Genomic DNA, 14,186 nt, shown 5'->3' with positions numbered 1-14,186 from the left:
TGATGTTCGTGCTGCTGTGGGGAAGATTAAAATCCTCTCCATATGTGGGAAGAAAGTTTTATCTGCACTAACGGTCACTAAGTAACTGTGTAGGACAGGTAAGAATCAGAGCCCTTCGGCGTGCACTAACTCAAAACCCCATTAGGCTCCGGCAAAACTCGATTGTTGTCGTGATGTACTCACTGTGCATGAATATATTACTAACATGAACTCTACATATATGTAAAAGTCGTTTGCCAAACGGAGAGACTTTTCAGTGGATTTTATAAACATAAATTTTTCGTGACTGCACTTCACCTCATTTGCAGATTCAAGGCGACAAATGAGACATTACATGGCAGAGTACTCAACGCTAAGTAAAGCTATAAGGACGAAATAGAAGAGGTCCACCCAAGCTGAACATGGATCCCGTTCCTTAATTTAAGTTACTCTTCGTCATTCCTATATTTATGTGAGAGATTTCTTTGTATTAATAAACTTCTTTCTTTCAGCACAACCTATCTAAGATGTGCCTTACGTATTTCTGATTCCTTTGTAAGACTGTTCCACGTATTCCTGGTTTTGATGGACTACCTGATGCACCTTTGAGATGCAACGAAATTACGCTAATGTTACTTACCTGGCGTACCAGTCATCAGCCATACTGTCCGATCCTGTTCTTCATGATTGGTTCTTGTGCAACCAACAACCGTCGCCTGTGTCTAGTCCTTGGGTTCACCTTCTATCGTCTTCTTCCGCATAACTTTAAGAGAATCACAGTAGTCCAACACCTTACAATTTCTGATATCCAACGTCATAAAATCTGAACTTAAATCATATTCTCACTACAATTATGTTGCATGTCATATATGAATTATACCATGTTACCTGTGTCAGTAGATGAACACAAAGACAAAGACAATGTCTAAAGACCTATACATCAATACTGATAATGCAAACCAAAACACGTCTGAATGGGTATAAGTTGTGCAATCCGAGAATTTTAGGACATGTGTCGAATGTCACTTACCCTGAGCAGTATCTTTTGTTCAATTAAAGTGTTTGAGTGTCGCAATTTTTCTCAGGTTTCCGGTTGACCGAGTACAACAGAGGGCATGGAGGGGGGCCAGGGAGGGAGTGGAAATTTCCTTAAATGCATTCATGACGGTGAAACTAGATGCAGAGTTTAAACGTAAGTCATGACATATAATGTTACACTTCTAAGTAGGCTGTTTAGGTTCTTATGTTGGTACCGCCATGTAGCGCTCTGTATGAAAACAATGACTGTTCTGTGTGCAGTCTGTGGCTGGTTGGCATTGTTGAAATATTCGCTATTGTGGTGTTGGGCAACTGCGTGTGAACAGCGCAGCGTTGCGCAGTTGGAGGTGAGCCGCCAGCACAGGTGGATATGGGGAGAGAGATGGCAGAGTTTTGAGAGCGGATGATCTGGACATGTGTCAATCACAAAGAGTAAATTTGTAGTACTGTATGTCATGAACGTGAACACTATTAAGGTAAATATAGTGTTTGTTCTCTATCAAAATCGTTCATTTGCTAACTATGCCTATCAGTAGTTAGTGCCTTCTGTAGTTAGAATCCTTTATTTAGTTAGCAGTATTGGCGTTCGCTGTATTGCAGTAGTTCGAGTAACGAAGATTTATGTGAGGTAAGTGATCCATGAAAGTTATAGGTTATTGTTAGTCAGGGCCATTCTTTTGTAGGGATTTTTGAAAGTCAGATTGCGTTGCGCTAAAAATATTGTGTGTCGGTTTAGTGATGATCAGAATAAGTAAAGAGAGTAATTTCTGAGTACGTTTACTTTTGCTCAGCTGTTTGAAAAGCAAATAACGTAAGAGGATTTCCAGCACAGTAATTCATAAATTTTTCTAAGGGAACGTTTCATATGTTGACCCTTAGCCGATGATACCTCAGTGTAATCTTATGATTTTTTTTCTTGTAGTGTGTAATTAGTGTAGCTATTGTTTATTGCTAGCGCGTAATTATAGACAGAATTTCCTCTGTAGTTGTAGTTTTTCATTGTTGTATACTAAAACAGTTGTGGCATGCATGTAGATATGCACCAAGTATTTCGCAGCTGCGCTTGCAGTTAACTAGATATTATTTTCAGTGCTATGTTCAGGTGCTTTTTTTTTTTTACTCTTTAAGTAGTGATTTTCTTGTTATCGTGTGAAATACGGATAATTATGGCGTGTGGAAAACGTAACACTAGGCTCCAAAGTAAATTGAGAAATGATAGTGACGACGAGCGTAGCTTATCAGCACCACTGTGTAATGAATTAACAGACATTCAAAGTAATAATTTGGTAATTGTGCATAGGGAAAGGGAGCAGGCGGCAAATAATGGTGTAGACAGTGAAACAATTAGTGAACAGGGAGGCATTATAGATCGATCGGTCGAAACAGCTCGCCTCAGGAATCCGAAATGACAGGACACAATCTTGCAAATACTGTAGATGCAGTTTTGCGTCCTCGCCGTTTTCTCAAATAAGTGAAAACACATTTTCTGCTTTTCAAAATGCGAATATTGCCGGTTCAAATGCACTACCGAATAGCACTGAGGAACATGTATCACTCACAAGTGCATTGTTATTACAATTAATGCAACAAATGGGACAAAAGCTTCAAAAGTTAGACACGTTGGAACAAAACCAGAGACAAACACAGCAACAGCTTCAAAAGTTAGACTCAGTGGAACAACCGCTTGAACAGACACGTGAAGGTTTAACTGCTGAGTTACTTAAAATCGAATCGAAATGTCAAAAAGTCTGTAATGACGTAAAAACACAAATTTGTGAACATTTTCTGCCAATTTTTTTAGCGTCATGGAAAAGCATTACAGAATCACGAAGCAGCCATAAAAGAACTGCAAACTGTGTTCATGTTAATCATGACACCTTGGAAGCTTAAACTGACTCAGTTGCATCTACCGACTCGGTTACGCAACTTGCAAAAACTCAGGAAAACTTAAAGGACACAGAAGATACGACTTAAACGCAAATGGACACTCTGAACCTTGGTTCAGAAAAACACACTGAGGAAAGCTGTTCACTATCGGAGAAAGTAGCCGAACTTTCGGATCAGTTCACTAAATTATCTACAAAGGTAGGCACAAGACCCGCAGCCTTCACTGACACAGAAGAGTATGAAAAAACTAGAAAATTCAAACAAAATCTAAATCAAATCAATACACAGTACAAAAGAGAAATCCGGGAAGTACAAAATTAGTTGACACAGGTAATACAAGAATTACATATTTCACTGGAGACTCACGCTCCAACACGGGAAGAGGGACTTAGAAATACGGAAAAATCACAAAATAATAACACAGGGCCTTTCGGAAAATATGAAAGAAATTGGTAAGGTGCACCGAATTTGAGATGGAACCGCCGACACGAGGTAACAATGACCGATATGCGACTCGCCGACACGATGACTTTGACTATAAGCTGTTCATTACTACACGTAAATTCAAAACATTTAAGAATTCTGGCAACGACATTCATCCACAAGCGTGGCTCCATCAATTCTGTCATTGTTTTCCTCCCAACTGGTCATTAGAACACAGACTAGAATTTATGTGTGGCTACTTAGAGAATGAACCAGCTGTAAGAATGCGATCGGTCATTCACTATTGCCACAGCGAAGGAGAATTTTACCGTGCCTTCCTCTCAGCATATTGGTCTCAAGCCACACAGGACCGAGTAAAACATAGCATCATGATGATGAAAAATTTCGAACAATCTAAATTTTCCAGTCTTGTCAAATATTCCGAAGACATGTTACATAAGAATGAGTATCTTTCAAACCCATACAGCCCCTCAGAACTCATCCGCATTTGCTTAATCAAATTGCCTGAACATTTACGACATATTATTTTGGCAGGACGCTGGAAAGACGACACTGAAGCTTTTCAGGGACTGTTACAAGAAATGGAAATTGACACTGACAATCGCGGAACACGAAAACAGGAGCACGACAATTACAGGTCACATCCGTCACAATTTCGCGATGACAGAAATAATAACTGTACACGACAAGGCTATTCTCACAACGTAAATCGTGACCAAAACAGACATCATCCGTATGACAACCGTTGGCAGAGTAGTAATAACTACAGGGAGAGATCACCTCTCAGCGGTAATGAATATCACATAGACAATCAGAGAAACAGACAATATGGGTACCAAAATAATTATTATCAAGGGAGACAGAATAACTTCAGATACAACTGTCCACCGCGCAGTTACGCATCTAGAAGAAATTCTCCTCCACATGACCGACAAAAAAGAAACTATGTAAACTACCGACAAAACGACAGACCTGAATTTCATCAGAACTGGTGGGATTCAAACAGGGCAGGGCCCTCTCGACAAGGTGAATTTGGAGAATTAGATCTTCAAATCCCAATAATGACCTGCGCCAACAAAGAGACAGTAGGCTATGACACACCGCTGGCAGCCACAAAACGTACTTCTGAAGCTGACGACATAGCTACCGTGGCTAGTAATTACGTAAAAATGGAAGACATTAGGGATATCTTACTCCAGGAACACGACGTAAAACATAACAACATTGCATATCCTGTAATTCGCATTACAGTAAATGACGTAAAATTTACGGCAGTACTTGACTCTGGCAGTCCCATTTCAGTAATTAGTGAAACAGCCTTTAGCAAATGCAACAAATGGAACGCTAGCTCCACACTTCCGTTACGTAAGATTAAATTAAAAGATGCAGTCGTTGGAAAAAGTGTAGATGTACGCCAACAAACCAACTTATAATTCTTTTGTCAAAGCCACAGCTTCTCTATGAACTTTCTTATTGTTCCATTATTGTCGACGGAAATTATATTGGGAGTAGACTTTTTGAATGAATACAAAGCAGTCTTACACTTTCACGATGCTGAAATAAGTTGAGAGAAAGAAGGTAAGTCAATAGCTTTGAAATTTGAAGAATGGGTCTCAAGCCACGACGAGGAAATTAATCGGCTTTACCTCCTGTTAGACAACAGTTCGGAATTTTCGATGGAACTTGGCACTAACAATCTCTCTGCAAGTACTGACAGGGATGATATCGACGGCGTATTTGATACTAATGAGTTAATTCAGAATAAAATTCAAACAATTGAGAATTTTAATGACACTGATAGACAGGACCTTTTTGGGATTTTACAAGCACGTTCCGCAGTTTATACTCACAAAACAGGAACAATTAAGGGATTTCAATACCAATTTCGTGAGCATACTAAATTTTGTGTTAGGTCATACGTAATTACGGCACATTATTGGGACCATGTTAGAACATAAATACAATCTATGCTTGACGAGGGCATTATTAAGCCTGCAACAAGCTCATACAACAATCCATTACATATTGTTGAGAATAAAAATGGATCGATCTGGCTTGTCTTAGATTCAAGACAAATCACTACTATCATTATTCCTGAAACAGAGAGGCCGCAAACCTTGGAAGAAGAACTTCTTCAAAATTTTTGTGGTGTGAAAGTGTTGACTTCCATTGATCTCAGATCCAGCTTTCATCAGATCGAACTTCATCCAGAATGTAGAAAATAGACAGCTTATCTTTGTTTTGGTGTTTGCTATCAATTTCGGAAACTTCCTTTTGGTTTGAACATTTCTTCGGCAGCATTCATTCACGGGCTAAATTCCTTATTACCTGAGTTCTTAAAACGTCACATCATCTTATATTTGGACGATATTCTGATAGCAGAAGTCTCACGGGAACAACATAATCGCATCCTCAACAGTGTGTTACGTATTTTTGCAGAGTCTGGAATTACAGTTAACTTGGAAAAGTCTGAATTCGGTAGGACAAATGTGAAGCTTTTGGGACACATTATATCTTCTGAAGGCATTCAGCCGGATCCTGAAAAGTTAAAAGCAATCAGAGCCATTCCAGTTCCATCACAAAAAAACAAAACATTTCCGCAGTTTTCTAGGTTTCGTAAGTTTTTACCGTCGTTTTCTGAATATGCAAATTGTAGTTACACCAAAACTTTGTTCTCTCACTGGAAAAAATGCTATTTGGAACTGTGAAGAACAGGCATAGCTGGAATTCAGTTATTTGATAGAAGTGCTACTTAACGCGTCAATACTAGCTCATGCAGATCTGTCACAAGAATTCTGCCTTAGCGCGGATTCCTCTAAAGTTGGTCTTGGTGCCCATTTATTTCAAGAAGCCATAGAAAATGACATTATTGTTCAGAAAACCATTGATTTTGCTAGCCGAGTGCTAAAAAAATCTGAAAAAAATGATATCGTTACTTCAGCTGTCACTAGGGCATTTAACAAATTCCGTTTCTTTTTTTCTGGTATGCTGTGATCATCGTGCATTACTATTTCTTATGTCTTCAAAATTAAATCAAGACGTTGGGCATTGTTTCTGCAAGAATTCCACTTCACAATAGTCTACATTCCCGGCAAGGAGAACATTGTTGCGGACGCACTGTCACGCGCACCGGCTGGGCTTGAGAAAAGAACACAGAAGGCAACCTCGAGAAAAATTTCAGTAATCTTTACATTCAGAAAGTCGCCTTTGAAAACTTCATCACCACATCTTTAAAGGACATTTCTCATGAACAAGATAAAAATCCGATTCGGAAAGACATCAAAAGTAAATGGCATGAAAAGATACACACACAGATTCGGCATTATTATCTGGTTAGAAACAACATACTCTTCAAACGCTGCACTGTTGGTGACAAGCTATGGGTACTCTGCATTCCAGACGATTTTGTTAATAAGCTCATTTGGTACATTCATTTCAGCTACCCACATTTTGCTCCACGAAAATGTTATCATATTCTTCGGACGACTTGTTATTTTAACAATATGGAAAAGAGAATTCGAAATGTCTTGTCTATTTTTAAACTTTGTCAAAAAGCTAAACCACCTACCATCTCACATCGTGCTCCGTTGTTTCCTATCATTCCTTCTAAATTAAAAGAATTTGCTGCTGTTGATCTCTTGGGACCCCTTGTCGGAACATCGAATGGACTTCCGTACGTTCTAGTCGCTGTTGAACTTACTTCAAAACTTGTTTCTTTCACACAGTTACGTAAAGCCACAGGACGGTCTGTATCCAACACTTTTGTTAAAAATTTCTTACTTGAAGTTGGACACGTTAGAAAAGTCATTTCAGATAACTGACCTTAAATCAGGTCTGCTGCTTGGTCGCGCATGCTTCGGAACCATAAAATCAATCCGTTTTTATTTCATTGTTCTCACCACATTGTAACCTGTCTGAACGGATTATGAAAGAAATCAATAAGCATTGCAGACTCTATTGCCACAGAAAGCATCAGCATTGGGACATATATTTACACTTATTTCAAAATGTGCTGAATTAAATGCCTCATGTCTTCACTGCTTTACCACCTATTCATGTACTGAAGAATGAAGAACCACCAAACAGAAACAGAGAGCTTGTACCTTTCCCGAATACATGCACCTAAACTTCGACACAAAGACATAATTGATTTGGTTATTAAAAATATAAAATCTGCGGTAGACAAAAGGAGAAAACTACATGGTAAAGCAAATGAAAAACAAAATTATATATTGGGCAGAAAGTTCTTCATTAAAGCTCATTTATTTTCACATAAGAAGAAATACTTGAGTCTCAAATTCTTTCTGATTCACAACAGAATCCGACGTATACCACATGATAATTGCGTTGAAGTTGAAACTCTGCGTACTAGGAGAAATAATCTTTTTTAACTTAGTCTTTGCTATAAAATTTTTCACTTCATATTACATTACTCTTTGTCACACTTAGAAACAGTTAACATGCAACTACGTAAAAAGTTAACTGTCCAGTCAAGAACCTAGGGAACTTATTTAGACAAGTAATTACAAATGCATTGTTGTAGTGAATAGATGACACAGTGTTACTTCTAGGCGCGTAGTCAGGAACCGTGCGACTGCTACGGTCGCAGGTTCGAATCCTGCCTCGTGCATGGATGTGTGTGATGTCCTTAGGTTAGTTAGGTTTAAGTAGTTCTAAGTTCTAGGGGACTAATGAAAACAGCAGTTGAGTCCCATAGTGCTCAGAGCCACTTGAACCATTTGAACCACAGTGTTACTGTGTGTGTATATTCTTGATTTTTTGTTGCACGATTACGTAACGACTATAAGGCTTACATACTTAGAACATATACCGGTACTGCTAATGAGATTTTAATGCAACATTTTGGTATTCTTGAAAGAGATTTTTTTATTTGAAGTACATTCAGTGAGATTAAAGGTGATTTAGCATTTGGTTTCTTTGACAGGTACACGATTATATCACGACGCTAATAATATTTGACACAATTTAAGTTGTTGCTTTTGCGGTGTATCAGTTTTATATCTGCACAATTTTTCTGTATTATCCTGGAAAGTAAAACATGTTTTAGTATTAACTTTATTGGTGTAGCTACAATGAGACAGCCTTTTCCGTAGTACAACAATATGTTACAGTACTTCATCACGGCAGTAAGCGTAGTAACTACGATATCTATACGCAAAGCATTTAACTTTTGTTTATTAAGAGGTAAGTACATTGACTTCTCCATAACTTAGCTTACGGACGACGATAATTACGACACTTGGCACATTTTTTACCCTTAAGTAATGACAGAGATTACCTTACAACACGACGCACAGTTTAGCGCTACAGGACACGCATTTGAGTGATTAATTTTGTACTCAAAACATGTATGTTTAAATATTTTTGAAATACAAAGATACAAAAGGTTTTCCGTGATCCATTTCATTCCATTGCTGTAATCGGTAACACCTGAGGATATAATTACGTTAATCCTCAGGGGGGTACACGCTTTCTTTGTGTACGATGTGTTTGGCAAGAACAAGGAGCCCTAGCTAATATGGTATTTGCTTATACAACTTTACACATCGGTACCATATTTCCCTAACACATAAATACACAGCTATCTGATCATTTTACTGAGGGAGACAAACTTATTGAATTGTATTTTGTCTGTACCTTGTGAACTGTTCATATTATTTCGGAACCATTGTGATACTATGAATGCTTTGAATGATGTATTTGGTATGGGATCATGATTTTTAAAGTACGTTTGACGTAGATGGTACTATTGAAATGAGCAGAAATTTTTTTGGATTTGAAAATATTGCAGAAAGCTACGACGTTTTTGAGATTTGACTGAGGTGTTATGATGGTATTATTACGACGTCGATGTGTATTTTGCTGTTGAGGTATGTTTATGATCAATAAGCTGATGCTATATGAGGGATTTGATTATACTACGTATTTATTATGATGAAATATTGAAGAAGTGTCGACGAATATGCATATGTGTAATAAGGTAAGGAGTAAAGAGTGGTGGTTAGGGACTCTGATTTGTGAAAACGTATGTTGTAATCGAAGAATCGTACTTTAAGAGTTATGAAATGTGTGTACATGCGTGAATGTTTCACAACGCTGGCGAAAATGTTTTGTACACTGTTATATTTATAGGATTTTGTTTCTACACATTTGCAACACAAATTCTCGACCTGCGAAATTTTTTATATGAGACTGTCATTAGCGCAATCTGCTGTCGTAAATATTTCGGTAAGAAATCTAAGTGACTTTGACGTAATGCGTTGTGGGTGCCCTCCTGCCTGGAGAAAAAGCCATAAGTTGGAGAAAAAAGAGGTCATTAAACTCAATATTGACATTCCTTTGTAGAAAGCACCGCAAATATGACACGTCATGACTTGGAAACTAATGATTATACTGTGGAGTTCGTACTTTCTGATATTTACTGAAATGCCTAATGAAATGAAGAGAAATACACTCCTGGAAATTGAAATAAGAACACCCTGAATTCATTGTCCCAGGATGGGGAAACTTTATTGACACATTCCTGGGGTCAGATACATCACTTGATCACACTGACAGAACCACAGGCACATAGACACAGGCAACAGAGCATGCACAATGTCGGCACTATTACAGCGTATATCCACCTTTCGCAGCAATGCAGGCTGCTATTCTCCCATGGAGACGATCGTAGAGATGCTGGATGTAGTCCTGTGGAACGGCTTGCCATGCCATTTCCACCTGGCGCCTCAGTTGGACCAGCGTTCGAGCTGGACGTGCAGACCGCGTGAGACGACGCTTCATCCAGTCCCAAACATGCTCAATGGGGGACAGATCCGGAGATCTTGCTGGCCAGGGTAGTTGACTTACACCTTCTAGAGCACGTTGACTGGCACGGGATACATGCGGATGTGCATTGTCCTGTTGGAACAGCAAGTTCCCTTGCCGGTCTGGGAATAGTAGAACGATGGGTTCGATGACGGTTTGGATGTACCGTGCACTATTCAGTGTCCCCTCGACGATCACCATAGGTGTACGGCCAGTGTAGGGGATCGTTCCCCACACCATGATGCCGGGTGTTGGCCCTGTGTGCCTCGGTCGTATGCAGTCCTGATTGTGGCGCTCACCTGCACGGCGCGAAACACGCATATGACCATCATTGGCACCAAGGCAGAAGCGACTCTCATCGCTGAAGACGACACGTCTCCATTCGTCCCTCCATTCACGCCTGTCGCGACACCACTGGAGGCGGGCTGCACGATGTTGGGGCGTGAGCGGAAGACGGCCTAACGGTGTGCGGGACCGTAGCCCAGCGTCATGGAGACGGTTGCGAATGGTCCTCGCCGATACCCCAGGAGCAACAGTGTCCTTAATTTGCTGGGAAGTGGTGGTGCGGTCCCCTACGGCACTGCGTAGGATCCTACGGTCTTGGCGTGTATCCATGCGTCGCTGCGGTCCGGTCCCAGGTCGACGGGCACGTTGCACCTTCCGCCGACCACTGGCGACAACATCGATGTACTGTGGAGACCTCACGCCCCACGTGTTGAGCAATTCGGCGGTACGTCCACCCGGCCTCCCGCATGCCCACTATACGCCCTCGCTCAAAGTCCGTCAACTGCACATACGGTTCACGTCCACGCTGTCACGGCATGCTACCAGTGTTAAAGACTGCGATGGAGATCCGTATGCCACGGCAAACTGGCTGACACTGACGGCGGCGGTGCACAAATGCTGCGCAGCTAGCGCCATTCAACGGCCAACACCGCGGTTCCTGGTGTGTCCGCTGTGCCGTGCGTGTGATCATTGCTTGTACAGCCCTCTCGCAATGTCCGGAGCAAGTATGGTGGGTCTGACACACCGGTGTCAATGTGTTCTTTTTTCCATTTCCAGGAGTGTATTTTATGTCTATACACCTGATTATGACTACTGTCTTTCTAGTTGAGAGATTTTTTTTACTGCCTTATGAAATGCCATATGGCTAGTGAATGACGTTTCATGCCTTGCTTTATCTATATATTTGCCTTTTTTGTTTGATATCTGGTTTCCAGCTGTGTTGCAGCATTGGTTTTATAAAATAAAATTAACTGCATTTGCTAATATGAGCACTTTCTCTCAACAGATCTATTAAATTATAATTTTATGATCCACATTCTTCCAACAAGGACTACTTGGAAAGGAATGAACAATAAGAAGGGACTAATAACAGTAACTGAATACATAATTTTCTTTTTAAGTACTTGGTAATATTTTTGTAAAATAAGTTGTTGTGGTACACCACTTTAATTACATAGACATTAAGATGTGATTAGACATTTCCCCTATCTGCGTTGTTGTCTTTAGTGTACTATTTTTTCTGCTTGAGCTTTGTCATGTCTGGGTACAATTTATAGCATTAGCTGCTGCTGTTTGCCAGGCATAGTGCTACTAAATTTCACTTTGTATTACTCTGTTAAGCCAGTTTTTCTACTGATTTATTTTTCTTGTTTGCTGCACAGTGCCTTATATTGGTTGTAATATTGCAATTGCTTTGCTAATTTAGATATACTGCTGCTTGCTTTGCCAATTTGCATTTTTTGTCATTGCTGTTTGTGTTAATTTGTTATATGCTGCTGCATTGCCTCGTCCCTTGGTATATATATCTGATCTCAGTGGATTTAAGTTAGCTTAAGAGGGGGTAGACTATATAAGAAACTGACAATGAAAAATAGGGAAAGGATGCGTTGAGAAGTTATATGAAAAACCTTTGGGAAAATATGAGTATTGTACAATGAGAAGTATTTATTTTGAACGAGGATACGAACAAAACAGTAGGGATTAGGGACAACAGGGTTAGATAAGATTTTTTTTTTTTTGCAGGAAATATCTATGTAAGGAAGTTTCCGATTGGACTGCACTACCAAATGTTACACTGAAAACGAACCCTGTCATTTCCTTCAGTGTTATTCCGCTATGTGTTTGTCTACCCTTGTGTATTTGCGTTTTTCCTGTCTTTGTGTGTTTAGCTAATAAGATTTATGGTGTAGAATTTTTCTATTACTAAGCTACATCCACTATGATAAGGAACACTGTTATCCTCAAATTTAATTTGCATTAATGATATATTATTTACTTTGTAAAGATGTTAAGACATTATTTTCGAAAGCTATTCTGATCTTTTATGTATTTACTTATGTCATATTTCCTGCAACACTGACGTATATGTTTATTTCTGTTCTTTTTTAAAGCCTGTATTACTAAAAATGATACCTGTACTATTATGTTCTTTAACGATGTATTTTGTACCTTTGTAATTTTATTCTTATGTTGCAAATTTATAATTGTATAGACACCAGTTCTTCAAATTAAGTTACATTTCATTGCACAAGTTTCTGTTGGTCATAGTATATGCACAATATGTGAGAAGTTGGGGCTGTTAGTGTTTGCACGTTTGTTAATAATTCAGCAAGGGACTGGTTAACATCATTGCTGGTTGTAAGGACAATTCCTAAAACTTTGTGAGTGCACAAGTGGTGGTTTATGGACTTGCTATATTATCCGAAAGAGTCTTCGATGGTGATTGTGCACCTGCACAGTTGTAACAGATGGCTGCTGGCGGTCTCTACAAGGACTGCAGTGCGTCTGCATCATTGATGGTTCCAAAATACCATATTCTCTACCAGGACTACAGTGAGTCTGCTCTGTGATGACCTACCTATCAATATTCTTCAAAACTTCGACTGACTCTGCTGTGGGTTTGCTGTGTTGTGGCCCATTACCTGTCTGCATGTCAAGACTCAGCACTATCTTTCCGTTGGAAGGACATCACTACTTCATCAATGCTGCATGGAAATCTACTACTTCTGTGTGCATTTTCTTTTACTGCGGAGACTTTGTGCACCAAAATTGTAATTAATACTGTGATGAATGATCAGGACTGTCTTTATAGACTGTGAGAAAATTTTAGATTTGATCAACATTCTATCGATAGATGTGTGCATTTGATATATCTGTTAGCGTTAATATAAAAAAGATTTTAAAAACTATGTGTTGGGGAGTTCCCAAAAACAATGTGTAAAATTATTGTGGGGAGCATGGGGGCTATGTTAGCAGGCTGTTTAAGTTTTTATGTTGGTAACGCCAAGTAGCGCTCTTTATGAAAATCACTGGCTGTGCTGTGTGCAGTCTGTGGCTGGTTGTCATTATTGAAATATTCGCTATTGCAGTGTTGGGCTGTTGGATGTTAACAGCGCATAGCGTTGCGCAGTTGGAGGTGAGCTGCCAGCACAGGTGGATGTGGGGAGAGAGATGCCAGAGTTTTGAGAGCGGATGATCTGGACTTGTGTCCATCAGAGAGAGTAAATCTGTAATACTGGATGTCATGAACTGAGATATATATATTAATGAGTTTTCAACACTATTAAGGTAAATACATTGTTTGTTCTCTATCAAAATCTTTTATTTGCTAACTATGTCTATCAGTAGTTAGTGCCTTCAGTAGTTAGAATCTTTTATTTACCTGGTAGTATTGTTGCTCGCTGCATTGCAGTAGTTCGAGTAACGAAGATTTTTGTGAGGTAAATTATCCATGAAAGTTATAGGTTATTGTTAGTCAGAGCCAATCTTTTACTCTTTTGTAGGGATTTTTGAAAGTCAGATTGCGTTGCGCTAAAAACATTGTGTGTCACTTTAGTGTTGATCAGAATAAGTAAAGAGAGTAATGCCTGAGTTCGTTCAGTTTTGCTCAGCTGTTTTCCAGCACAGTAATTCATAAATTTGTCTAAGGGAAAGTTTCAGACTATAAAATTTCCTTTAAAGTCACTTATATGAAAGTCATTACAAAGAAATTTTACACAGCAGTG

The sequence above is a fragment of the Schistocerca gregaria genome, chromosome 3, assembly GCF_023897955.1.
Source record: "Schistocerca gregaria isolate iqSchGreg1 chromosome 3, iqSchGreg1.2, whole genome shotgun sequence".
NCBI lineage: Eukaryota > Metazoa > Arthropoda > Insecta > Orthoptera > Acrididae > Schistocerca > Schistocerca gregaria.
This window is presented reverse-complemented; position numbering follows the sequence as displayed.